This window comes from Lissotriton vulgaris, chromosome 12, assembly GCF_964263255.1.
Source record: "Lissotriton vulgaris chromosome 12, aLisVul1.2, whole genome shotgun sequence".
NCBI classification, from domain to species: domain Eukaryota; kingdom Metazoa; phylum Chordata; class Amphibia; order Caudata; family Salamandridae; genus Lissotriton; species Lissotriton vulgaris.
In genome coordinates, this window is record NC_141700.1 from 722,979,244 (window position 1) to 722,990,970 (window position 11,727).

Genomic DNA, 11,727 nt, shown 5'->3' on the forward strand with positions numbered 1-11,727 from the left:
CAAAAGTTATACTCCTGCACACTAAAGAAAGCACCAAAATTCTACTGATAATCCTAAGGGCCTCTCTGAGGTATCAGGCACACTATATGCGGTTCCCCCACCACTTTCCATGATCCTAGGGAGTGGGTCGCCCAGGAGTGAGTTGCCGTCAGATAAGTGGGCTGAAAAAAGTACATAAACACCCGTCTCTCAATCTTCCGTTGACGTGTGGTCAATGAAATTTGGCCAATGTCTGCTTCACCATACCTTTCTGCAGTATAGAAATCCAGCCATTCCCTGCCAGTGGCAATTCGGTTGAGTATAATCTGCAGGAGTCTGTAAACATTTGCAATTTATGCCATGCCCAGCTAGTTGTGGACAACGTTTGGATATCATCCAGGTCTCGCAGAAACCCAACCGGTATTAAGTGGCGCTGGCAGTACCAAATCAGTCTCGGCCTGTGATATGGGATCCGAACATCTGCAAGGTACCAGTGCCGAGCGAAACTCGCCTGTGCTACCAAATAATAAACTCAGAAATTGGAACCCCAAACCCTCCCTTCTCATAGGGGAGCACTAGTGTATCACAGCTAATGAGGGCTGCCCCCCCCCCCCCCACCAGTCATAGCAGCAGTTTTCGGTATTCTGAGAAAAAGCTATTATACAATGGGATAGGGATGTTGTGGAATAGATACAAAAATTGCGGAAGAACCACTATGTTTATTATAGCTATTCTATCAACCATTGACAAGGGCAACAACAGCCAACGCTCTACGTTATGCCCCAACTTTTCCATTACCAGGCCTTAATTGAACTGCAGGATGCGGTCCTTCTCTCTGTGAACATGAATTGCAAGGTATTTCACTGATTCATCGCACCACGCCAGCGGCTACTCCGCTGTTCTATCACTGGGCGCTGCTGTAAGTGGTAAAACTTCTGACTTTTCCAAATTAATATGCAAACCCGACAAAGTGGCGTACCTTGTCACTTCATGAAGGAGCAGTGTCAAATTCTCATCCTGGTGTCCAACACATTGTATGAAATCATCTGCGTAAAGTGTAAGAAGCAGGGGGCCTGTATTAAATTTCAGCTCCCGATGGCTGTGCTTTTCTTATAAATGCTGCACCAGTGGATCAAGTGCCGCCACAAACAGCAGTGGTGATAGTGGGCACCCCTGCTGTGTACCCCACATGAGTCAAAACTCTTTGGTCAACATTCCATTAAGGCAGATGCGTGCCATGGTAGTGTGTACAATAACTTAATCACTGACAGAAAGAACTCCGGCACCCCCAGGCATCCTAGTGTAGCATATAGAAAGGGCCACTCAAGCGAATCAAAAGCCTTTTCCTCGTCGAGCAGCACCGCAGCTGCTGGGACCGTAGCTGCTATTTAATGCAGTGTGGCAAACAGTGTACGGAGGTTAAGTGACATTGATTTGTGAGTGATGAAACCGGACTGTGCCGGTGATATCAATTGCTCAACGATTAATGCAAGCCTAGTTGCCAATATTTTGTCTAAAATCTTGTTGTCAAAATTTTAAAGCGGCAATGGCGGGTATGCACTGCAATTCCACGTATCCTTCCAGGGTTTCGGCAGCAAAGTTATAACCACCTTCCTGAGAGTAGGTGGGAGCACCCCTGCCTCCACCGCCTCCTGATACATATCAATGAGATGGGGTACAATTTGAGCCTTATATTTCCTATAGAAACACCCTGTGAATCCATCATGCCCCAGTGCTTTAGAGCCATCTAGTGCATCTATAGCCTCCACAACCTCATCTTTCAAGAATGGCTCAGCCAGAAACTCCTGATGCGTTTTCTCCATCCACTCAAGCAATACCTCATCTAGATAGTCACTATAATCCGAAGGGTGTCCAGTGACTCTTGAGGTGTACAATGTGGTGTAGTAAGTAAGCACCTCCTGGACTATTCCCACATTGCCGGACATCTGTAACGCCTTTATGATCTACTAGTACCACTATATAGGTTGGCTTATGTGACTATTGTATTAATCTAGCTAGGGTTCTACCCGGCCTCGCACCCTCCCCAAGCCGCCTGGTAATTGCATACTTTCCTAGGAAGAGAGGCTCTTGATCTGCTGCTTCGCGAAATTCTAAGCGAAATAAAAGGGAATGATGGACTGAGCGTTTGAGCAAATCAAACACTCACCCCCAGTCAACTGATCTGGGTTTAATCCATCACCGTTCTTTAGCTCACTCAGCCACCCCAGTTCAGACATGGCCATATGCAAATCAGTCTGACCCTGTGCCTCATGAGAACAGTCCAGCCCGAACTGCCAAGCCATGTCTTCCCTGGACCGGAAACAAGCATCCTGGGACCGGTTTCGGATTCATAATCCTCATCAGCCCGGCTATCTTGAATCCAGTGGCCAAGTGAGCAAGGGACTCACGTCTGAGCATACCCTGCCAACTTAGGGCGAACAAAGCGAAACAAAAGGGGATGATGGACGGAGCGTTTGAGCAAATCAAACACTCACCCCTAGTCAACTGATCTGGGTTTAATCCATCACCATTCTTTAGCTCACTCAGCCACCCCAGTTCAGACATGGCCATATGCAAATCAGTCTGACCCTGTGCCTCATGGGAACAGTCCAGCCCGAACTGCCAAGCCATGTCTTCCCTGGACCGGAAACAAGCATCCTGGGACCGGTTTCGGAGTCATAATCCTCATCAGCCAGGCTATCTTGAATCCAGTGGCCAAGTGAGCAAGGGACTCACGTCTGAGCATACTCTGCCAACTTAGGGCGAACAAAGCGAAACAAAAGGGGATGATGGATGGAGCGTTTGAGCAAATCAAACACTCACCCCCAGTCAACTGATCTGGGTTTAATCCATCACATTCTTTAGCTCACTCAGCCACCCCAGTTCAGACATGGCCAACTTAGGGCGAAGAAAGCAAAACACTACTGAAATTCTGTCAGTAGTGTTGCACGTCATTGCAAATCAGGGCGATCAATAGTACCTGCCTCAATTTGGTCGAGCTCCGTCAACTGTGCATCTATTTGTGCTAATGTACGCCGTAAATCTCGAAGTACCCCAGCACTGTTGGAGATACATACTCCTCTTATGTATGCATTGAAGACTTCCCATAGTACTGCCTTAGAATCCGGGGCACCAGTTGGCCAGCTGGGGGATACCAACTTCTCTTTTAGACCAACTTAAGCATATGTACACCAACACGTGGATCAGAATAAAACTAGGAGGCGGAACGCACATTTCTAGCAGAATTACCACAACTAAGGGTCTAAAACAAGGGTGCGTCCTAGCCCCACTGCTGTTTAACCTCTTCTTAGCAGACTTACCGGATGAATTGGACAGTTACTCATCTCATGCCCCAAAGTTTTGAGGTATGGCACTGACAAATTTGTTATACGCTGATGACTTAGTACTGATCATGCGGACCCCAATTGGTCTTCAACATCTCCTGAACGTAACTAGCAACTTTTCTCAACAGAACGCCTTAAAAATAAATCTCAATAAAACCAAAACTATGACAGTAAACTACCATAAGAAGACAAGTCCAAGCTGGTATCTTGACGGGAAACGCCTACACCAAGTAACAAGCTACAAGTACCTGGGGATACTTTTAGATCAAAACATCTCCTTCAAGCCGCAGCTGGAATCCTTGCGAAGGAAGGGTGCTATGACCTATCTGGCACTTAAACTCTTGAAAAAGATGTTGCCGGACCTCTCATTAAAACCTTTCTTAAAGTCCTGTGAGCCCAATTGCAGCCCACGATCACCTACTGTAGTGAACCAATGAGAGGAAGAGACGCTGGAACTTTAAACAGCATAATAACAACCTCTTACAGAGCAATATTTCAGCTCCCTAAATACATTTCTCCAGCCCAAATACGGCTGGAATTCGGGCTACAAAATCAAGCGGCAGAGAGAATGGGAGCCTATGCAAAATGCAGGCACAAAATCAGAGCTGCGGAAATGGGTTCCCTAAACAACCATCTCTGGGCAGAACTAACACGCACAGGGAAATCACCAGCTAACAAATACCTCTTTGGATCCATCCAATCTCTGGGTCTAACAGACCATTGGAATACCTCAACGGCTCATTGGGTCTTCAAAAAACTAGTCACAAAGTCAATAAGACTTAAATCTACTGCAGAGGAAAAGGAAGCACTATCAAAACGAGCTTATGGCTGGATTGTGCTCAATAATTACGAAGCCGGTAAACCTCAACCTTACCTAAATGCAGGAATAAAGATAACAACTAAAGAAACTTTTTTGAAGCTTCTCCTGTTAGTTGGTTCAATTAATCCATTTTTACCCCCATGGGAAAATAGTGGAGGAGATCAGTTATGCAGGCTATGTGCTCGTGGAGTCGAGAACCTCATCCATATCATTTGTATCTGCAATAAACTAAAAGATATAAGGAAAACTTTATTAAAGCCATTTTTCAACCAGCATGGCATCAGGTCCTGCAGACCAGCAGTAATCCTGTGCTTCAATTCAACTTTAACACAGCTGAATTGCTGCCTTACAAAATTCCTTGATTCCTTGGAATTACCTTGTGATTAGGTGAGAGGGGTGGTTTTGTTAGTGGGTTTTTATAAGTGAGGGGGCCGGCAATATGCTACTCAACATATGCATTTCTAGGGTATATCGTTTCCACTTCTGCTAATATTTTGCTAGTGGTTGATTCTAGGTTCTTTTCCACCGAACACTCCCCCCTCGTTTCCCCTCATCCCCCCACCTATGTTTAGGTATGAGTTGTGGGTTCCTAATTCGATAGGACTGTTTTCAGACTGGTTGTTAGCAGTTTTTTATAAAACACAGTGGTATTGTGTCTCTGTTTATTCTCAATTCATCCTTCCTCTCCTTGATTATAATTTTTGATATTTATATATTTTTAGTTTGTCTTTTCAGTTATAACGTGGAGCGGTGCCAACTGGTCAAGGTGCTCTGGACGTGACAGGAGTTGACCGTCACTATCTGCTCACCACCTACATTTGTGGAATTATTTGTTCATTGGAGACATTTTTTATGGTGAGGATATATCACCTTTCATATCCGATCGTAATAGAGTGTAGGGGTTGGTGTATTTTTCCATCCTTGCCAATGCTCCCATCTACTTAAATTTTGTTTAGGGGGAACTTGGTTACGTCCCATTCCAGGCTCCGAGTGTCACCTAATTTGAGGGATGGCCACTTTCCTTCTCTGTCCCAGTCTCCCATTGTGCCTTATCATGCTCATGGTGTTCCTTACAGTGTAAATACATATCTTTCGATATCTCTTTCCTTATTCTTTTTCCTTTTTTCTCTCACCTTCAGGATTAATTCATTTTATTTTTCTGAACTTGTTCCTTCTCAGTTCTTTTTATCTTTTGGCGTCTCAGTTCTTCTGGATCATGTTATCTTCTTCTGTTTTGAATATCAGGCATTTTCTGTAAATGTCCATTTATACCGAGCCACACTATTTGAAAATAATGCTATGGATTACAAAATGTGTTTGTATGACTTTAAGGAAATATGATCTGCTCCTTTTTAAGAATATCAGAGCTATTTTTGTGCTAGAACTATATTTTTATTCCGTACATATATTTGTGGTATGTGATTCATGTACTTATCTATGTTGATATTTGTATATATATATATATATATATATATATATATATATGGGTGCTGTTTCTATTCGTTTTAAATGTACATAGTTTGGTGTGAGAGTTAGTTTGTACAGGTATTCTATCGGACTTAACTTCTCTCCGATTGATGTCGTGCTTTTAATCCCATCCTGTGTTGTATATATTGTAATTTATATATGTATGTCTTGTATTATGTTTAATTTGTAATTTTTCCATTTGGGTCTTTTCAGCCCTGACGAAGTTCCGCCAAGGAACGAAACGCGCTGGCTGTATAATTGGTTTGGTATAATTACCACAATAAAGAATAGAACTTTTGGACTAAAGAAGATTCCTTGATTATATTTCAATGAGTGCGCCTTCCGCCATTTGAAGAAAATTTTTAACCATATTTGTGCATTGGGACGACGGGCACAGGAAGTGTGTTGCACCAGAGTTAAATTTACTTTACTTGTGCTGTGGTTGTGCTGAACCTTGGCCCGGTCGTTTTGTTTGTATTTCATGTTATTGTAAAGACACGGCCGCACCAACTCCCTCAAAAGGCACAACACCAGGGGCAACTTGCTGACTGGGAGTTAATGCCCGCACTATCGCCAGATTGTCAGACCTCAAGAGGACCCTCTTAGCCGCCAGTGTCGAAGGCCACAAGTGGAATGCCACCACAATAGGGAACAACTCTAACACTGTGATCTTGACCGTGATCTTTTTCTTGTGCCAGGTGTTGGGCAATTTCTCTGCATACCATTCCCTGTCTAAAATGGCCCCGAATCCTTCTCTGCCTGATGGTCTGTACATAGGGCTGCCCAGGAACCCCTCCACATTACTAAGCCGTTAAAATTGGCCGGGAACTACGCCCACATGGCCAGGTCCTGTCTCATGCCTTTGCTTAATTTCACCATGTGGTGCTTCTTTGTGACCTTGGCAGTGACCCTTGCTAACCTTCTGGCAAACACCCTACCCGCTGGGATGACCCTGGCTGCTAAATTCATTTGCCCCTGGAGGCTTTGGATGCAATCAAAGGTGGCCCTGTTCTGCCCAAACTAAGACTCTATGTGTTGTGCTAGGTCACAAACCTTATCTGTTGGCAATCTGGACTCCCCTGCGATGGTATCAAGCTCGATCCCAAGAAAAGGTAAAACCTGCACCAGACCCACAGTTTTACCTGGCACGAGGGGGACCCCCAAGTGACCGGCCAAGTGCTTGCGTCAGGGTGAAGGACAAAGAGGCCGCCAGGTGGGCGGGGGAGGCAGATATACCTCTCCCCTTCCCCCACCTCAGCCGGAAGTGACGCACGGGACCCTGAAGGGGTCGAGGGACACTAGGGTGTCCAGTGTGAAGCGACACAGGCCTTGGCTAAGCGGGCAGGTGGGTGAAAGTGGCAACTGGTCCAGCCATATTTCAGAGCCTTGTTCTGTGGTCACGCCTCAGAAGTAGGTTCACTCATGTCTGGAGCTCTGAAAGAAGAAACCCAGGCAGACCTGCAGCTAAAGATCAGGGTGCAGTGTGTAACAAGGGTATGTGTGGTACTGAGTTTTTCCTGTGAGATCGCTTAGGCAATGGGCCGGTTAGTCCCAAACAGGTGTCCTTTTGGCTGCACATCCGGGTTTTACTTCAGGTTAATAATTACTCCGAAATTACGAAATTGGATGCTGCTGGGGTTTTGATAGTGACAAATAAACATTAGGCTATCGTGACGAGGTGGCCGAGTGGTTAAGGCGATGGACTGCTAATCCATTGTGCTCTGCACGCGTGGGTTCAAATCCCACCCTCGTCGGATTCTTTTGTTTTAGCATTGGAAGTGTTTATTAAAATCTCATTCAGACACTTGCTGTACATTCCAATGAGAAGGAAAATGTAAGGTCTTCAAACCTCGAGAGAATGCACAGGCCTGGCAACCTTGCGTATTACAGCAGAAAATGTCCCCTTTTTATCTTCTCTAATACAAGGGTCACTGTCACTTGCTACTGACCGACCTTTACAACCCTCCTGTTAAATTTTAACACACAATACACTCTAAAGTGGTGGAGCACTTGCTTACAGGGTGCCACTGAATGAAATTATTAACCCTGGAGTTTTTACCACAACAGTGTCAAGCTGAAAGTAAACTCCTCTCTCTCCAGCAGGCGGGAAAATATCCCCTCGAGGAATTCGCCTCACCTCTTGTTTGTGGCTCAGGGGGGCCAAGCTTCAGGTGTAAGTAAAACCCGTAGAAATCGCTGACCAAGGACAACATTTGCATTGCTAAAATGCAATAGCTTTGATGCCAGTTTATAAAATAAAATCAGATTAATTTTCGGAGCGTGGTTTTCATTGGTGCAGCAGGTACAGTGGCACCGGGGCCTAGAGTCAGGAGGGCCCTACTGAATCTTGATTCATGCTGCATTTTATAAATCAAACAGCAGCCGGAGGGGGGAGGGGGTTCTTCCTTGCGCATGACATATTAGCGACGCTATTGACTGATTTAGGTAAAATATTTTTGCAGGCAAAACTGGTGTGTTCTGTGCCTCTCAGCCTGTATGACATGCACTTGTGCAGAAAACAGACCAGGGTACAAGTCGGGGGTACACATATGTACACGGTGTCCACCCACTATTTTCACAGGGTGAACGCTGTCCACCCTGCCAAGAAGTTGGGGCAAACAGGAATATGCTGGACCAGCCCCGGATTAAGACACCGGGAAACGATCAGCAGCTCTTGTACGTTGTCTGCTTTTAATTACCAGCAGCAACGTGAAGGCAGAGAGGAAGCTTTTTTTTCACCTTCAGCTGGGCCGAAGTGAAGGGGCCATCAGGCCTCCTTTTGTTTGAATATCCTGACTGGAGGCAGCCTGGAACCTCACACTTAAATGTAAATGCCATGCAGGGGATACAAAGGCACGCAGCTTGTTATCCCTTCCCAAGTACTTAAGAGAGGCAGCCTTTGCCCTTCTTCAGTCCTTGTATATAAGAGATGCATGCACTGTAAGAATGTCAGATGTGTTGGTCTGTCCCAGTATTTACACAAATAACAATGTCAGTAGCACTATTGTATTTCTTTCATTGCACTACGCAACCCAACGCAGGGTGTCAGAGCTCTTTACGTAACATACACATTATACATTGACATTAAATCATGTACATATCTAAATCAATGTACAAGGTGCGTTACATGAGACAGGGTTACAAGGTGTAGGAGTCCCATGTCCTTCATAGCTCACAGTGCTATATTACAATGATTACAATTTATGAACAGCAGGTAACAAAAGGACCTCTGTGTTAAAATCAGTAACCTTCTTTACTACCTACATGAAAGAAGAATCTGACCTCTACATTAACCTTATACTACTTTAATTTAAATCTGGGACTTCACAAATCAAAGATCTCTCCAACAAATGTGTTAAATGCCAGAGTTATCTCTGCCTATTTGTGTTTCAAGAAACAGAAATGTAAGGAAATCTGGGTGATGGCCCATGAGTTAGCGAATGTCAACAAGCAGTGCACATACATCATGGAAAAGCCAGCCCATTGAACATGCGAGAATTGAATGTCCAGTCCATAGCTTATAAATAGGAGGGGCTCAGAGATACTCGTAATGGGCTCATGGACATTTCCCAAACCGGGAAACAAACATTACAACGCACTACCTTTACAGCGCAGCTGTTACAACGCATGCAGTTATTACAGCACATGTCACTACACCACATACCATTACAATACATGCCATTACAACACATTATAAGGTAAGTAATGGAGATTTTTTAGTTTTCGGGTGGGTATGGGTTTTTTGGTACATGGAAATAGTCATTTTAACCCCTACACTATCCAACAATATCCCTACTTTTGCACTCACTGGAGTGGGAATGGTAATTTTTACCCCTACACTATCCAACACTTACCCCACTGTTACCCTAAAAGTATTATGCATTTTAATGGAATGCGTTGTAATGGTATGCATTGTAATGGTAGGCTTTGTAATGGTTGTTTCTAAAAATGCATTGTAATGGCATGTGTTGTAAAATCATGCAATGTAATGGTAGTTGTGATGTAAATCTGGAATCTGACTGGCCCCTTAGTCTAGCGTGGTGGCTGATTGCTGCAAGATGGCCCGAAATCCAAGAATGAATCTTCCCGTTGTCTTTAGCCCACAATATGAAAGACTGTACTCTGATTTCTAAGGAAGACCCGCCTTCTTCTTAGGCTCCCACCACTGAACAACATTTTTGAACGCAGGACCTATATCTCTTGTTTGTCCCGGGCGCTAGTGATAACTCACCCAGCCCCCTCGGTCAATTTTCCACTTTAACAGGAACCAAAGGTGTGCCAGGAAAGGGGTCCCCTCCTCTCTCGCTCTCGGCCATGCCTCCTAGAACCGGGGCCACTGAAAATGAGAGAGAGCATCAGCCGCTGTGTTCTGCACACCCTGAATGTGTCGCGCCCTGCATTCAACATTATTGGACAGACACGGCCGCACCAACTCCCTCAAAAGGCACAACACCAGGGGGCACCTTGGTGACTGGGAGTTAATGCCTGCACTATCGCCAGATTGTCGGACCACAAGAGGACCCTCTTAGCCGCCAGTACCACAGGCCACAAGGGGAATGCCACTACAATCGGGAACAACTCTAACACTGTGATCTTGACCGTGATCTTTTTCTTGTGCCAGGTGTTGGGCAATTTCTCTGCATACCATTCCCTGTCTAAAATGGCCCAGAATCCTTCTCTGCCTGATGCGTCTGTATATAGGGCTAGGTCCCGGCTGCCTGCCCATGGAGCCCTCCAAATTACTAAGCCGTTAGAATTGGCCAGAAACTACGCCCACATGGCCAGGTCCTGTCTCATGCCTTTGCTTAATTTCACCATGTGGTGCTTCTATGTGACCTTGGCAGTGGCCCTTGCTAACCTTCTGGCAAACACCCTACCCTCTGGGATGACCCTGGCTGCAAAATGCAGTTGCCCCAGTAGGCTTTGGATGCATTCAAAGGTGGCCCTGTCCTGCCCAACCACAGACTGTATGTGTTGTGCTAGGTCACAAACCTTGTCTGTTGGCAATCTGGACTCCCCTGCGATGGTATCAAGCTCGATCCAAGAAAAGTTAAAACCTGCACCAGACCCACAGTTTTACCTGGCACGAGGGGGACCCCCAAGTGACCGGCAATTGCTTGCGTCAGGGTGAAGGACAAAGAGGCCACCAGGTGGGCAGGGGAAGCATATATACCTCTCCCCTACACCCACCTTGGCCTGTAGTGACTCACAGGACCCTGAGGGGGTCGCGGGACACTAGGCTGTCCAGTGTGAAGGGACACAGGCCATGGCTAAGCGGGCAGGTGGGTGAAAGTGGCAAATGGTCCAGCCACATTTCAGAGCCTTGTTCTGTGGTCACACCTCAGAAGTAGGTTCACTCATGTCTGGAGCTCTGAAATAAGAAACCCAGGCAGACCTGCAGCTGAAGATCAGCGTGTGGTGTGTAACAAGGGTATGTGTGGTACTGAGTTTTTCCTGTGAGCTCGCTTAGGCATTGGGCCGGTTGGTCCCAAACAGGTGTGTTTTTGGCAGCACATCTGGGTTTTACTTCAGGTTAATAATTACTCAGAAATTACGAAATTGGATGCTGCTGGGGTTTTGATAGTGACAAATTAACGTTAGGCTATCGTGACGAGGTGGCCGAGTGGTTAAGGCGATGGACTGCTAATCCATTGTGCTCTGCACGCGTGGGTTCAAATCCCACCCTCGTCGGATCCTTTTGTTTTAGAGTTTTAAGTGTTTATTAAAATCTCATTCATACACTTGCTGTACATTCCAATGAGAAGGAAAATGTAAGGTTTTCAAACCTCGAGAGAATGCACAGACCTGGCCACCTTGTGTATTACAGCAGAAAATGTGCCCTTTTTATCTGCTCTAATACAAGGGTCACTGTCACTTGCCACTGACCGACCTTTACAACCCTCCTGTTAAATTTTAACACACAATACATTCTAAAGTGGTGGAGCACTTGCTTACAGGGTGCCATTGAATGAAATTATTAACCCTGGAGTTTTTACCACAACAGTGCCAAGAATTTCTTTTATAGTTCTTCCCTTACAAGGAGAAAATATCCCCTCGAGGAATTCGCCTCACCTCTTGTTTGTGGCTCAGGGGGGCCAAGCTTCAGGTGTCAGTAAA

The 11,727-nt window shown here is 45.5% G+C and overlaps 2 non-coding genes across 2 annotated transcripts; both read left to right on the forward strand.

Annotated features, from left to right (window-relative positions):
* Positions 1-7,282: 7,282 nt before the first annotated feature.
* TRNAS-GCU (transfer RNA serine (anticodon GCU)) lies at positions 7,283-7,364 on the forward strand. Its single transcript has one exon. It is a non-coding gene; the product is annotated as a tRNA-Ser (tRNA).
* A 3,855-nt stretch (positions 7,365-11,219) lies between these two features.
* On the forward strand, positions 11,220-11,301 carry TRNAS-GCU (transfer RNA serine (anticodon GCU)). The gene has a single exon. It is a non-coding gene; the product is annotated as a tRNA-Ser (tRNA).
* The last annotated feature ends 426 nt before the right edge of the window (positions 11,302-11,727 follow it).